The 13,054-nt window shown below is 32.4% G+C and overlaps 1 non-coding gene across 1 annotated transcript; it reads left to right on the top strand.

The window, feature by feature from the left end:
• The first annotated feature begins 10,702 nt into the window (after positions 1-10,702).
• On the top strand, positions 10,703-10,808 carry LOC148211748 (small nucleolar RNA R71). The gene has a single exon (XR_015790599.1). It is a non-coding gene; the product is annotated as a small nucleolar RNA R71 (small nucleolar RNA).
• Positions 10,809-13,054: the final 2,246 nt, after the last annotated feature.

The following is a 13,054-nucleotide window of genomic DNA, read 5'->3' as shown; positions in this document are numbered from 1 at the left end:
GTTAGGTGGTTGCACCCATTTTGTTTTAAAACAAAACAAAAAGAACCTAAAACCTAATAGCCCATGTGGGCCTAAGTATTGGGCCTTCATACTACAAATAAAGACCCAACACATATCGCATTCAGCCTCATCATCGGGCCCAAGGCCTAAAGGCCGGCCCAGGCCCAGCCCAAGCTCGATCCAAGGTCAACGTTTGACCGGCCCGGCCCAATCCAACCCTTTTATTAATGGATTGGATATGGATATTTATTTTTTAATTTGGGCCGGCCCATGGGCCAACCCGTTTGAGCCGTATTTGGATTGGCCCGTAGGATCGGCCCAAAAGCCCGATCCAATATTTATTAATATTTATATTATGTAATATTAATATATTCTTTTATTATTTATTTATTATAAAAAATAAATTAGATATGGTAGGCTATATGATGTTTTGTTTCCCCCTACTAAATAGATACATATTACGAACAGATTCTACCACTTCCCAATATCTCATTTAAATCATTGTTTTGAAACATATTACGAGGAAACTCTCCAACTTCCCAAATTCAAAATTTAAAATTATTTTAAATATATATAATATTAGGTTGTAATTTTTAATACAAAATTTTCTTATAAATATCAACATTCTTTTCTTTTTCTTCACTCAAATTCTAATTCTAATTCTCAATCTCAAATCCTCTCAAGTTCCAATTCAGAGTGTTTAAAATTTCAATTTCTCTTGTAAAAAGATATAAATTTAATTTTTAAAAATAAAAAATATATTTTTTTAAAATAAGGCAACTTGAATTTATAAAATATGACATAATAAAATTTATTAGTAAGATTATAAAAATAACAAAAAAATGTACCAAAAATTATATAAAAACACATATTCTAGAATTTAAAAATAAAAAACTTAGTTTGGAAATTATTTAAAATTTAAAATTTGATAATTAAAAAGTATATTAATATACGGGCCGATCCAAGCCCGATCCAAAGGGCCAATCCAACTTTGGCTCAACAACTTAGGCTCATAGATTGGGCTATGAGCCTAGGTTTGAGTGGTTGGGCCGGCCCAAGCCCGACCCAAACAATACTTGAGGCCCATAGGGCTTGGGCCTGGGCCAAGCTTGGGCCATTACTTCTTTGGGCTGGGCCGGCCCGACCCAGCCCAATGATGAGGCTGATATCGGATCCATATGCTACCGTGCGGTCTTCATCAACTTCTTTTATCTACCTTCTCTGACTTTACCAACGGCTCTTTCTTGGGGCAGATTTACATTTGTAAGGTGTATAATATATCACTTACATTATTAGCCTTATATTTAGTATATCATTGCCACAACAAAAGAAAAATGAGAGAGAAAAAGAAAAAGAAAAATGAGAGAGAAAAAGAAAAGGCACAGAAGCCGCAAAACTAAATCGAACACAAATCAACGTTTTGGTTTGGTTAATCTAAACAATTCGGTTCCGAGCAGTTTTAATTTTTGTCTTTTTTTAATTTTCGGTTTGGTCCTAAAATCGATCCAAACCAATCTGTAAATACTCCTAGTTTTTACTGTATTATAGATTCATTTGATAATCATTTTGATTTTAAAAACTATGCTTGTTTTTTAGTTTGGTTTTCGTCATATTTTTTTATAATTATTACTGACATAAGTGTATTTTTTAAGATTTTTCTGATTTGGCTACTCTGAAACTTTTCCAAATAGAGTAGATTTCATAAAGTACATTTAGCTAGGTTTATTTATGTGGTAACTTTTGTAAGTGTATTTATGTTGTAACATTTGTAACGTGTAAGAACACATTGTAAGGAGATTATTTTGTTTAATATAAATATAATATTATTTGATATTTAGATATATAAATTTAGTATGAATGGAAATACCTTAAACTAGGTGTCTGAATAGAGTTGGAATTCAAATTAGCATGGATTTAGGGAAAAAAAATATATCGACGAAATTCAAAATCCATAAGGAAAAGCTCACATTTCCCGACCTTCTGAAAAACGTTGGGAAAAACGAGCTTTGCCCGACGATTTTCAAAAGGTCGGGAAAACCTTTCCCTGACGGTTTTCAAAAAGGTTGGGAAAAACGGAGGTCTAGAACAGCTTCTTTCCCCGACAATTTTCAAAATGTTAGGACAATGACCTTTTCCCGATAGTTTAGAAAACATCAGAAAAATGAGGTTTTCCCTGTTTACGAAACCATGAGGAAAAAGGAGCTTTTCCCGATGTTTTTGGAAAAAACGTGGAGAGGTTTCTTTCGCGACGGCTTTTCCTTTTCGTCGGCACAAGATAATCCTAACATTATTAAGGTTTCTGTGCTTTATACAAGTTTCAAATGAATTTGGGTGGGAGTATATTCATATGCAATGAGCATGCAAGCGATGAAATGCTACATATTTACTCTCTCTTCTAAATTCATAAACAAAAATATAACGCCGTTTGAAAACCATTTGATTTTTTGTTTTAGTTTTTAAAAAAACTGTGTTGTTTGATAACCAATTCAATTTTCTGTTTTTAGTTTTTGAAAAACTATTTTGACATTCTAGGTAAATTTAAAAAAAAAAAAAAAGTAGTTTTGAAAAACTTTTTTTGTTTTTCAAATTTTGATTTCTTTTAATATTCAACTTTTTTTTTCTTCCTCCTATCTATCTTTAAAAAATTTATTTCTCAACATAAAATTTTTTTATTTCTAAATTTCTCTCTACAAACTTTATTTTTCTCTCTCTAAAATTTTCATATTTTGAATATTTATTATTATTTGTTTCTCTTCAGATTTTTCTGTATTTTTATTTTTTTTTACTAGTTTCATTTCTCTTTCTAAAAATTTAATATTTTCCTAGCTTTTTTCTCTCTAAAATTTTATCTTTTATAACTTTTCATTCTCTTCGTAATATATTTATTTTTTTCTCTGAAAATTATATTTTATTTTCTCGTTCAATTTTATTTCATTGTAAAATTTATTTATCTTTGTATTTTCTCATTTTCTCTAAAAATTATATTTTGAATCTTGTTATTATCTCTAAATTTGTTTCCACTATAATATTTCTCTTTCTTTATAATTTTTTTTCTTTAACATATCTTTTATATTTTTTTTCTCTACAATTTTTCTCTCTTTATCTTTTACTTTTTCTTTCACTATTTTTTTAAAATCCTTTTAAAAAAAAAAGTACACACCACGGGGATGACCCCTCCTGAGACTTATGGTGATGTCTTCTATGTTCTAATCTCAGCCCGAGTCCTTGTACTCTGAAGCTGTCAAGTCCATACGAGGATACCGTTTCACTCGGTGGACAGTCGAATGATCAAAGCGAAATGCTTTAGGCAGCATCTTTTGAGCATGTTCAGCTTAAAAAATTCCTGGAGTCCTACGGCATTCTCACTGAAAGAAACATGGCTAGTAGATAACTATTTTGTTATTGTAGAAAGCAATCAGTTCTTCCGATCTTGTTCGGGCTTGGAAAGGTTTCATTTATCAATTCCAGAAGTGGAGGAGCTATTATCTATCTGTCTAAAATTTACCTTCCAACTGTTTATTTACATCTCTCTAAACTATTTTCGTGTCTTTACATTAGGGGGAAGACAAAAATTTCCACACGGTCGGGTCGCGAAAATAGGAAATGCATGTCCCGACCCCGTCCCCATCCCCGATTCCATTTTTTTAAAATAATTAATATATATTTATTACACTTTTTTTATCCTTAAATTATAAAAATAATTACAAACAATTATAAAACCGATAATTTTTCTCGAGAACATCTCTCGAACCCAAGAACGAGGTGGAGACGGAGACTAAAAATTTTCACGAGCACGAGAATGGGGGAGAGCATCCTGATCACTCGCACCCATACCATTGTCATCTCTACTCTCCATAAAATTTTCTCTCTAATATGTATTTTCAATTTTCTAACTTTTTAAAAACTAAAAACTAAAAATGGATAGCAAACATGTTTTGGAAAACAAAAAACAAAAAAATGGTTATCAAACATATATGGTTTTTGTTTTTTAAAAACAGAAAATCGAAAACCAAAAACTAAAAACAATAAAAACCAAAAATCAAAAACTAAAATGGTTATCAAACGAGCCTAAATAATCGTATGAGACTGAATTTTTACCCTAAATTAATATGTTGGGTATTCAAACTTAAATTAGAATCAATTACAAACTCATAAAAATTGGGGAAAAACAACTGACTAACATTCAACTCAAAACAGTAGGTGAATGAGGAATAGAGAAAAAAAAAACGAGAGTTTATAATAGGTGTCTCTATTTGTTACCCAATTTTAAAAAATGACCAAATGATCATTGATATTGAAAAATGTTCATTTGTATTTTTCTAACTATTTTGTAGGTTTGAATTTGACCATTTTACTTTTTCTATTTGGTTATTATTTTTAAGACCAAGATATCATAACTTCCATTATCTCTCCTAGATTCTATCTCCCCTAATTCTAGTTTTGTTTTTCCAACCACTATTGCTATAAACATAATCGATATATATGTGGGGACATAACTCACCAAATTTAATGAGATAGCACAAAGAGGTAGACAATCGGGAAACAACCAGAGTCGAGTTGATGAAGGGAGAGAGAGGAAACTGAATGTATTGCAAGGGTTAGGGAGACAAAAATTAAGCGAGGGAGATAGATCTCGTTAGGCGATGCAACACATTGATTGAATCGAGTAAGGGAACAACGATGGAACGATGCAGCGGGTGATAGAGCTGGTTGCAAGTGTGGTGGAGGGTAAAGGAGAGAGACATATACGATGAGTTTTTACAAATTGTGTACCTTTTTGGTGTGAGATAGAGTGTTTTATATTTATGTATTAATTGTTCACAAAAAATACATCTTATTTCTTTACATTATTTGTCCACCTTATTTTTATTTTTTTTTCACCTTATTTGTTCACATTATTTGTTCCCTTATTTATTTCTCTATCCATGGTATTTGTTCCTCTATTCACTGTATTTGTTTCTTTGTTCACCACATTTATTCTTCTGTTCATTAGATTTGTTCATCTATTCATCATATTTGTTCCTCTGTTCACTGTATTTTTTCATCGTATTTCTATTTCTAGTTACATTTTGTTTATTAATTATATTTATTATATATTCTTTAAGATTTTTGTAGTATCATTTTCAATAATGATTTTATTGATTAAATTCTGTCTTTTTAATATCATTTTCAAAATATTGATTTTCTTGTTTGTTTTAGATTTTAATTTAATAAAAAAAAATTCTATAGATTTGTTAGTATAATTCTTCCAAAAATTAGTTTGGAAAAATATTTGAATTAAAAAATATAGCCCCAGATTATCAAAATAGTTTAATTATCCTACAAAAATGACAGGTAAAATTATACGTAGAATTCTCCTATTTGGAGAGAGGTAATAATAGGAGAGAGGTAATTTCGTACCTAAAAAATTAGTAAAGATCTTCCTATTTTTATGTTGGTCATTCTTCAAAACTTAGAGTTAGTTTGGCCGTATTTTTAGATTGTCTATTTAAAATGGCTATATAAGCACAGTATGGCTGGATAAATAGGTGGATAAGTACCTAAATAAAGAACTCGATAATAGACTAGGGAAGAAAATAAAGAACTGGATAAATAGGTGGATAAGAATTTAAAAAATAAATAGAAAAGAAAAGAGGGATTATGGTTTGCAAAGAAGAATAAGAAACATAGTGAGAGAGAGCTTCAAGTCTTTGGTTGTTGGTTATGTAATAGTCGAAGAAGAAAGAAAATTCTATATGCTTTGCGAATTCGCTGTCGATTCAGTTCGTTTATCTTTCGATTAAGTTTCTTTGTGTCGCTTTTGCTGGTGAAACCTCTCCTTATTTTTTTAATCCATTTTTTTTGTTGATGAAAGGTATTTGTATGTACTAGTTGTGAGCCAAGATTCTAACTAGTTACGACTAGGGAAGAAATCGGTGTAACCCGTTATATTTATAGTGGATATTTTTTGAAGTTGTCCCGTATTTTTTCCCCTTACATTGAGGGGTTTCCACGTAAATATTAGTGTCTCAATCTTCTCTTGTGTGCTTGTAATTTTATTTTTTCCAACGAAACTACCGACTACATATTAAAAATCTCAACACGACACACTGATTCCATTTTATTTTCACTATGATGATCCATTCATTCCATTTTATTTTCAAAAGCAATAGAAATTAGGTGAGTATTATCCTTTACTACCCACACTCCATGCTAAAAGATAGATCTAATATAGATTAAAACCTTCCTCACCCTGCTGCAGTCTTCCAAAGCTAATTAAGGAGCTGGTTCAAGTATGGTGATTAATCATCATCTTTAGAACTTGTAGAAAATAAACAGACTTTAATCAAGCAAAAATAACTCGAAACACCAGAAAATCAATGTTTACAGGAAAGGTTCATAACTTCCTCCATAGTTTAGCTCAAACGTAACATAAAACAACGAAATGAAGAAGATGTATAATCGGCCGTTTCGATTTAGACAAGAGAGAAGAAGAAACAGTAGGAAACAAAGTTTTATCCACTGGGTAAGCTGCTTCAACCCCACTATTGTCATCTTAGGTAGCTCTGGAAGATGGAAGGAATCTCTCTCCATTTTTTCGTGTTACAGACTCTCTTTGGGATTGATGATAGGAATGAGCCTTGCCTTGAAGCATTTATACCCCTCCTTAATTTAAAGGAACAGCTCAGGCCTATAATGGGTCTAGTGAGAATTAGGCACTCAACCCAAAAGTTTAAGTTTAAGTTGATGGGTGGGTAAATTTTAATTCATTTATTGGATATCAAATGCTTTTATTATAACTTTTTCTCAGGTAAGAAGAATTTCTGTTTCTTTCCTCAACTCAACTTCAATTGTTAGCTCCGATGCTCCAGCATCTCCTATGTTAAGATAAATCATTTTTAATGAGTAAATTTCCTTATAAATTTTCGGATAAGCATAAAATATGCATGTTGAACCTCCAGATATTTAATTTATAAGTTTGGAATACTTCTATTTAGAGCGCTTTTTTTGTTTTTTTTTTTAAAAAAAAACTTCTATTTAGAGCTAAATCATTAAAAAAAAAACATATTTGCTCAAGACAATTTTCCCCTAAAATATATGGAGAGTTATCGGCGGTTTTTACATATACCTTAGATATTACAAAACTTCTATCTAATTTATCATTTATTTTAATTCAACTCTCGGTTATCATGAATTATATCAATTAAACATTCCGGTCAAAAAAAATATTGATAATATTATATTAATTATGTTTTTTTTTTATATATATAGTTTTGATTTCTCGGAATCAATATCGTGTGGCTTACGCTAAGTGCATCCCTATAACTAGGGACCAAGATCTAATATTAGGTGATATCATAAGGTCCCGGATCCTTGTTAAACTTAAAAATAAAATTCAATAATATTATATTAATTATGTTCCGAATCGATATCATGTGGCTTACGCTATGTGCATCCCTATAACTATGAATCAAACACAAGATCTAATAGTAGGTAATATGATAAGGTCCAAAATGAGGTTATACTAACAAAAAATTATATTAATCTCTTTTTTTAGCTGATGTGATTTTATGTTAATTAGTTATTACTGGATAATATCAAATAAATTGTGAAAGATTTAAATTAAAATTTATTATTATCGATTATTGTTCTTTTAAATAAAAGATATATTGCATTATTTCGAATGCACTCTTAATTGGTTAAGAATATGAAAAGGATACTAGAGTAATCATAATAGGTTTGATTCATGTTTCTAATACAAGGAAACAATAATATGAATATGTTTCTGATTTCGATTCAATATAATTTTTAATAGCCAATGTTTTTTTTTTTTTGAAATATTTTAATAGACAATGTTGAAAGAATAACATTTGAATAGTTAGTGTTTTTATTTTGAGTCCTTATTATTCTCCAGGATCTTAGATATTTAGACCTTTTATTCAACTGTAGTTGGTTTTTTTTTTCTCTGACTTTTAAATTTACAGGCTTTTTAATTTCATTCTCCATTGAAATTCAACCAAAACTCTTTTTCAAACAAAAAATAAATAACTTCAACAAAAACTTTAGTTAGGCATTTTGTAATTAAATTAATAATACCTAATAAATATGCACCATAATTTTTTTATGCAAGCAGTACATTAATTAGAGCTTATGGAAGATAAATAATAATAAATTAACTGTGGTCTTTTTTTTAAACATTGGTTTTGGTCTTCGTACTTTTAAAAAGTAATAATTTGTCCGGCTTAAAACGCAAATTTCATACTTAACAAAAACTCTTTAATACAAAATTATGACAATATTTCAAGAAATTTATTGACCGTAGGCTGACATAAACATAACACAGCTAGTCAAAACATTATTTACCTTCTAAAGGTGGTTCAAATCCATCAACCCATGTTGAAATTTATAAAAATAAAATATCAAGGGTAGTGTTTGTTGTGTTGAAGTTATGATCCGAAGAAAACATATAAAATAAATCTGGATCAAAATGAATATTTTAAAAGTGTAAAAACAAAAATAGAGAACTAAACATTTTGTACTAGTAAAAATGACCAAAATAGCCAATCCAAACCCTTCTTGAATTTTTTTTTAAATACTATCGAGTGTAGTGACTCAAGCTTCGTCATTGGGCCGAGTTGGGCTGACCTAGCCCAAAAGGAAGCAACGGTCCAAGCTTGGCCCAGACCCAAACCGTACAAGCCTCAAATATTGTTTAGGCCTCTATCTTTTTGAATCTTAAGTAAAGTGAAGTCAAATCAATGAAGTGAACAACCTAAGTCGGCCCGACAACTCAAACCTAAGCTCATAGCCCAATCCATATGAGTCTAACTTGATGGGCCAAAGTTGGATCGGACTTGAATGAGCCATTTGGATATAATAATTTATTTTTAATTATTAAAATTTATTTTTTAAATATTTTTCAAACCAAGGAATTTTATAATATGTGTTTTTTTATATATTATTCTTTTGTACATGTTTTCTTATTTCTTAAAAAGATTATCAAAAAATTTCTTTAATATAATAGATGCGTTTAAGAATAGGTGTGTTTAAAATAATTAAAAGTTTTAAAACAACATTAGAAGTAACATTTTTTTTTTTTGAAATAGGAATAGTTGCATTAAATTACGCTATAGGGCAAGATTTGAAAGGGACTCTGTGTGATACCAATAGAGAAATCTTATTCAATACAAGAATGAATCTTTTCAAATACAAAAGGGTTGGTTTTTATAGAAGACCAACCTAACTAACTAACCTGTCCAACGGCTAATTAGAAAACTAACAGACTAACGGCTATTTAATACTAAAAGCCTACATCATATTCCCTCCGCCTTAAAAGAAAACTCGACCACGATTTTATGTAGTTAATTGGAAGGCATCCGCTGCATGATATTCATAGATGTCTAACGTTGAATATGGGATTTATGCATAGATCAGCTGGGAGATTGATCTTGTAAGCATTATCACCATACTTTTGTAGGATTTCAAATGGTCTGATCTTCTTATTGTGAAGTTTGTGATATGTACCGGTAGGAAATCTGGACTTCTGTAGGTAGACCATCACCAAATCTCTTACTTTGAAGTGTTTCTCTCGACGATGACTATCCGTATTTGCCTTATAGGTTGCTGTAGCTTTCATCAAGTTATCTGTGACCTCCATATGCAACTCTATTATTCTTTCAGCCATGTGTTCAGCTTCCTGATTAAAATCAACATTAGAAGGAATGTTAGCTAGGTCCACAGTAAGTTGAGGGAGTTTAGTGTATACTATTTGGGGACTTCCCTGTGGATCGATTTCTCATGTGGTTGTAGGCGAATTCAGCTTGAGCAAGTGTGAGGTCCCATTGCTTTGGTTTTATGCCACCAAGACAGCGTATAAGATTCCCCAGCGTTCGGTTAGTGACTTCGGTTTGACCATCTATTTGAGGATGGCTGGTAGTGCTATATTTTATCCCTGTATCAAATTTTTTCCACAAGGTTTTCCAAAAATAGATCCGGCGATCTCTCGAGCCTCCGTTCTTCGCGTTCCTTCCGATCTTCTCAAAATCCCCACTTTTCTCTCTAAACACGTCTTTTCTCCTTTGTTTTTCCTCTCCGACGGTTAGGGTTAAAATGATATATTTAACAAAGTTCTATCGCGAGCGCCTAAGCACCCAATTGCGGCGCCTAGGCGCCCAAACACGAACTGCGCTTCCAACTTCGTAGCTTCTAGGCACCTAGTTAAGCGCCTAGGCACCCAACATTCTGCCATTTTGTCAAATTTCGACGCCCAGGCACCCAACCTGGATTATAGGTGTTGGAATAGGGGTTATTTGGCTGGCGATTAAAATTCCCAACAAACTGAACTTGCTCATGTTGGCCTTGCATAAATGGGTTCCCCACTTGACAATCTTCACTACGATGGTTACCATAACAATATTCACAAAATGTAGGTGGTATTTGTATAGCATTTACCGCAAGCTGACTTGATTGAAGTTGCTTGGTAAGGGAAGCAACCTGCGTGGTCAATGCAGCGATAACATCCACATCATTTACTCCCATCGACCTTTTCTGAGCTGACCTCTCACTATGCCACTGGTAGTTGTTCAATGTCATTTCTTCCAACAAATCGTATGCTCCACTTTCAGTTTTTCCCATGAAGGCCCCTTGTGATGCTGCATCTATTATAGTTCTTGTTCCATTATCTAATCCATTATAAAAATTCTGCACTTGCATCCATTTAGGTAATCCATGGTGGGGGCACTTTCTTAAGAGCTCCTTTATCTTTCCCATGCTTCATACAATGTCTCAATTTTAAATTGAGCAAAGTTATTAATCTCAACTCGAATCTTAGTTGACTTCGCAGGTGGAAAGAACTTGGCAAGGAATTTCTAAGCCAAATCATTCCATGTCTGAATTGAATTTGCCGGCAGAGACTTCAACCATTGCTTAGCTCGGTCTTTTAGAGAGAACGGAAAAAGCCTTAATTTGATAGCCTCATTTGTCACTCCATTATATTTGAATGTGTCACAGATCTCCAAAAAATTCGCGATATGAGCATTTGGATCTTCACTGGGTAATCCACAAAATTGTACTGAAGTCTAGATCATCTGAAGCGTAGCCGGCTTGATCTCCAAATTGTTCACTTGAATTGCAGGCCTTCGAATAACAGAATTTATCTCAGTTACATTTGGCAACACATAATCCCTCAATGTCTGATTCTCATTTTCTCCGCCTTCTGCCATCCTGTCACTCTCTTGTGCAACACACTCTTTCTTTTCTTTTCTATTTCTTCGACAAGTGCGCTCGATCTAAAAATCAATAGGAAGAAGATTACTGCTTCCAGATTTTCGCATGCACTTGCTCCACTTCCTAAATGAAACAAACAAACAAATTAATAAACAACAAAAAAAATTTAGATTAATACCAAAGCTTTCGATTTCGAAATTAGTAAAAATTTCATTCCCCCGCAATGGCACCAAAAACTTGTTGTTCGAATTTGCAAGTGTACGAATTGTCACAAGTAATATAGAAGTAAGTAAAGTATCGTCTCCACAGGGAATGAATGATTACCAATTACCAAATTCTCCACTTCAATTTTATCTGAATGTCGAACGTTTAATGGTGGTGAAATGAAGTAATTCTAAAAGAAACTCGATCTAAAACAGAAGAAAATATCACAACTATCAAGAATCAATTCAAGCAGATTAAACTCTAAAGCATGACTTCACCGATATCGCCCTTTAACTCTTCCTACTACTTTACTCAAAACTTTTCTAAACAATGGTTGTTGGCAGATTCTACCCTATTGACTCGATATTCTTTCTCAAGCAATAACGATTTTCTTCGAAAAGTAGAGTATCTATATCTCTATGACTACTTTGACGATTCAAATAATTAAGCACGTAGAACCCAAAAACTATGCCACAAAATTCACAAGAATATCTCTATCTCTTGCTTTAATTTGGGAGAACTATTCAAATCTAGTCAATAATCTTGTTTCTCAACCTCGATTTATGACAATGAATCAATGTTAAAAATGACCAAATCTCAACAATGCATTAAGAATATAAAAAGTTCTCACAACCAACAAGTTTAGAAAAAAAATCAAATAAAGAACATAGAAGAGTCAAGTTTGATAAAGGCTACATCGATGCCCTAAAAAATGTATTTAGTTCATCCAAAAATAAAATCTTAATCAACATCATTCAAGGAAGTTGAAGCTAAAGGAGAGAAAAAAGAAGAGAAAGAAAACAAATTCGGCGATCTATCAAGCCTCTGTTCTTCGCGTTCCTTCCGATCTTCTCAAAATCCTCACTTTTCTCTCTAAACACGTCTTTTCTCCTCTGTTTTTCCTCTCCGGCAGCTAAGGTTAAAATGATATATTTAATAAAGTTCTATCGCGAGCACCTAAGCGCCCAATTTTGGGGCCTAGGCGCCCAAACACGAACTCCGCTTCCAACTTCGTAGCGCCTTGGCGCCCAACATTCTGCCATTTTGTCAATTTTCGGCGCCTAGGCGTCCAACACACTGGAATTTGGTTCGATTTTTCTTCTTTATTTCCTCTTTTTCTCCTCTTCATCAACTCAAGTCCTACAAAAGAAAGAAATACTAAAAACGATTAAACTACCCAAAGGAAATGTCGGTAAAAACTATAAAATGACTAAAAAACACCCTAAATTACTAGAGCCAAAAGCCACTTATCACATGTTCAAGATGTCTAGCCAAACCGCCACTGTGCATATCCCGAATTAAGGATTCCCTTAATGACGTATGTGGAATGCACAGTCGGTCTCCTTTACACAGATAGCCATCAAGAATATGAAAGTCATTGCAATTAACATGTTGGTTGCATTGTTGCCAAATGGTATGGAAATCACTGTCATTGTCATATGTTATAGGAAGATGTTCGAAAGCGGTCACTTGTCCTAACATTATAGTTAAAAGGTTAGCTTTGCGACTTAACGAATCAACTACTTTATTTGTTGCCCCTACATTATGCTTTATAATAAAATCAAACTTTTGTAAGAAAGAAACCCACCTAGCATGCATTTGGTTAATGGTTTTTTGGGTTTTGATGTACTTAATGGAAAAATGG

This window comes from Momordica charantia, assembly GCF_013281855.1.
Source record: "Momordica charantia cultivar OHB3-1 chromosome 4 unlocalized genomic scaffold, Mcharantia_2.0 BLBB01000004.1, whole genome shotgun sequence".
NCBI lineage: Eukaryota > Viridiplantae > Streptophyta > Magnoliopsida > Cucurbitales > Cucurbitaceae > Momordica > Momordica charantia.
Note: the sequence above shows the minus strand (reverse complement) of the source record. Positions and strands in the feature narration are given on the sequence as shown.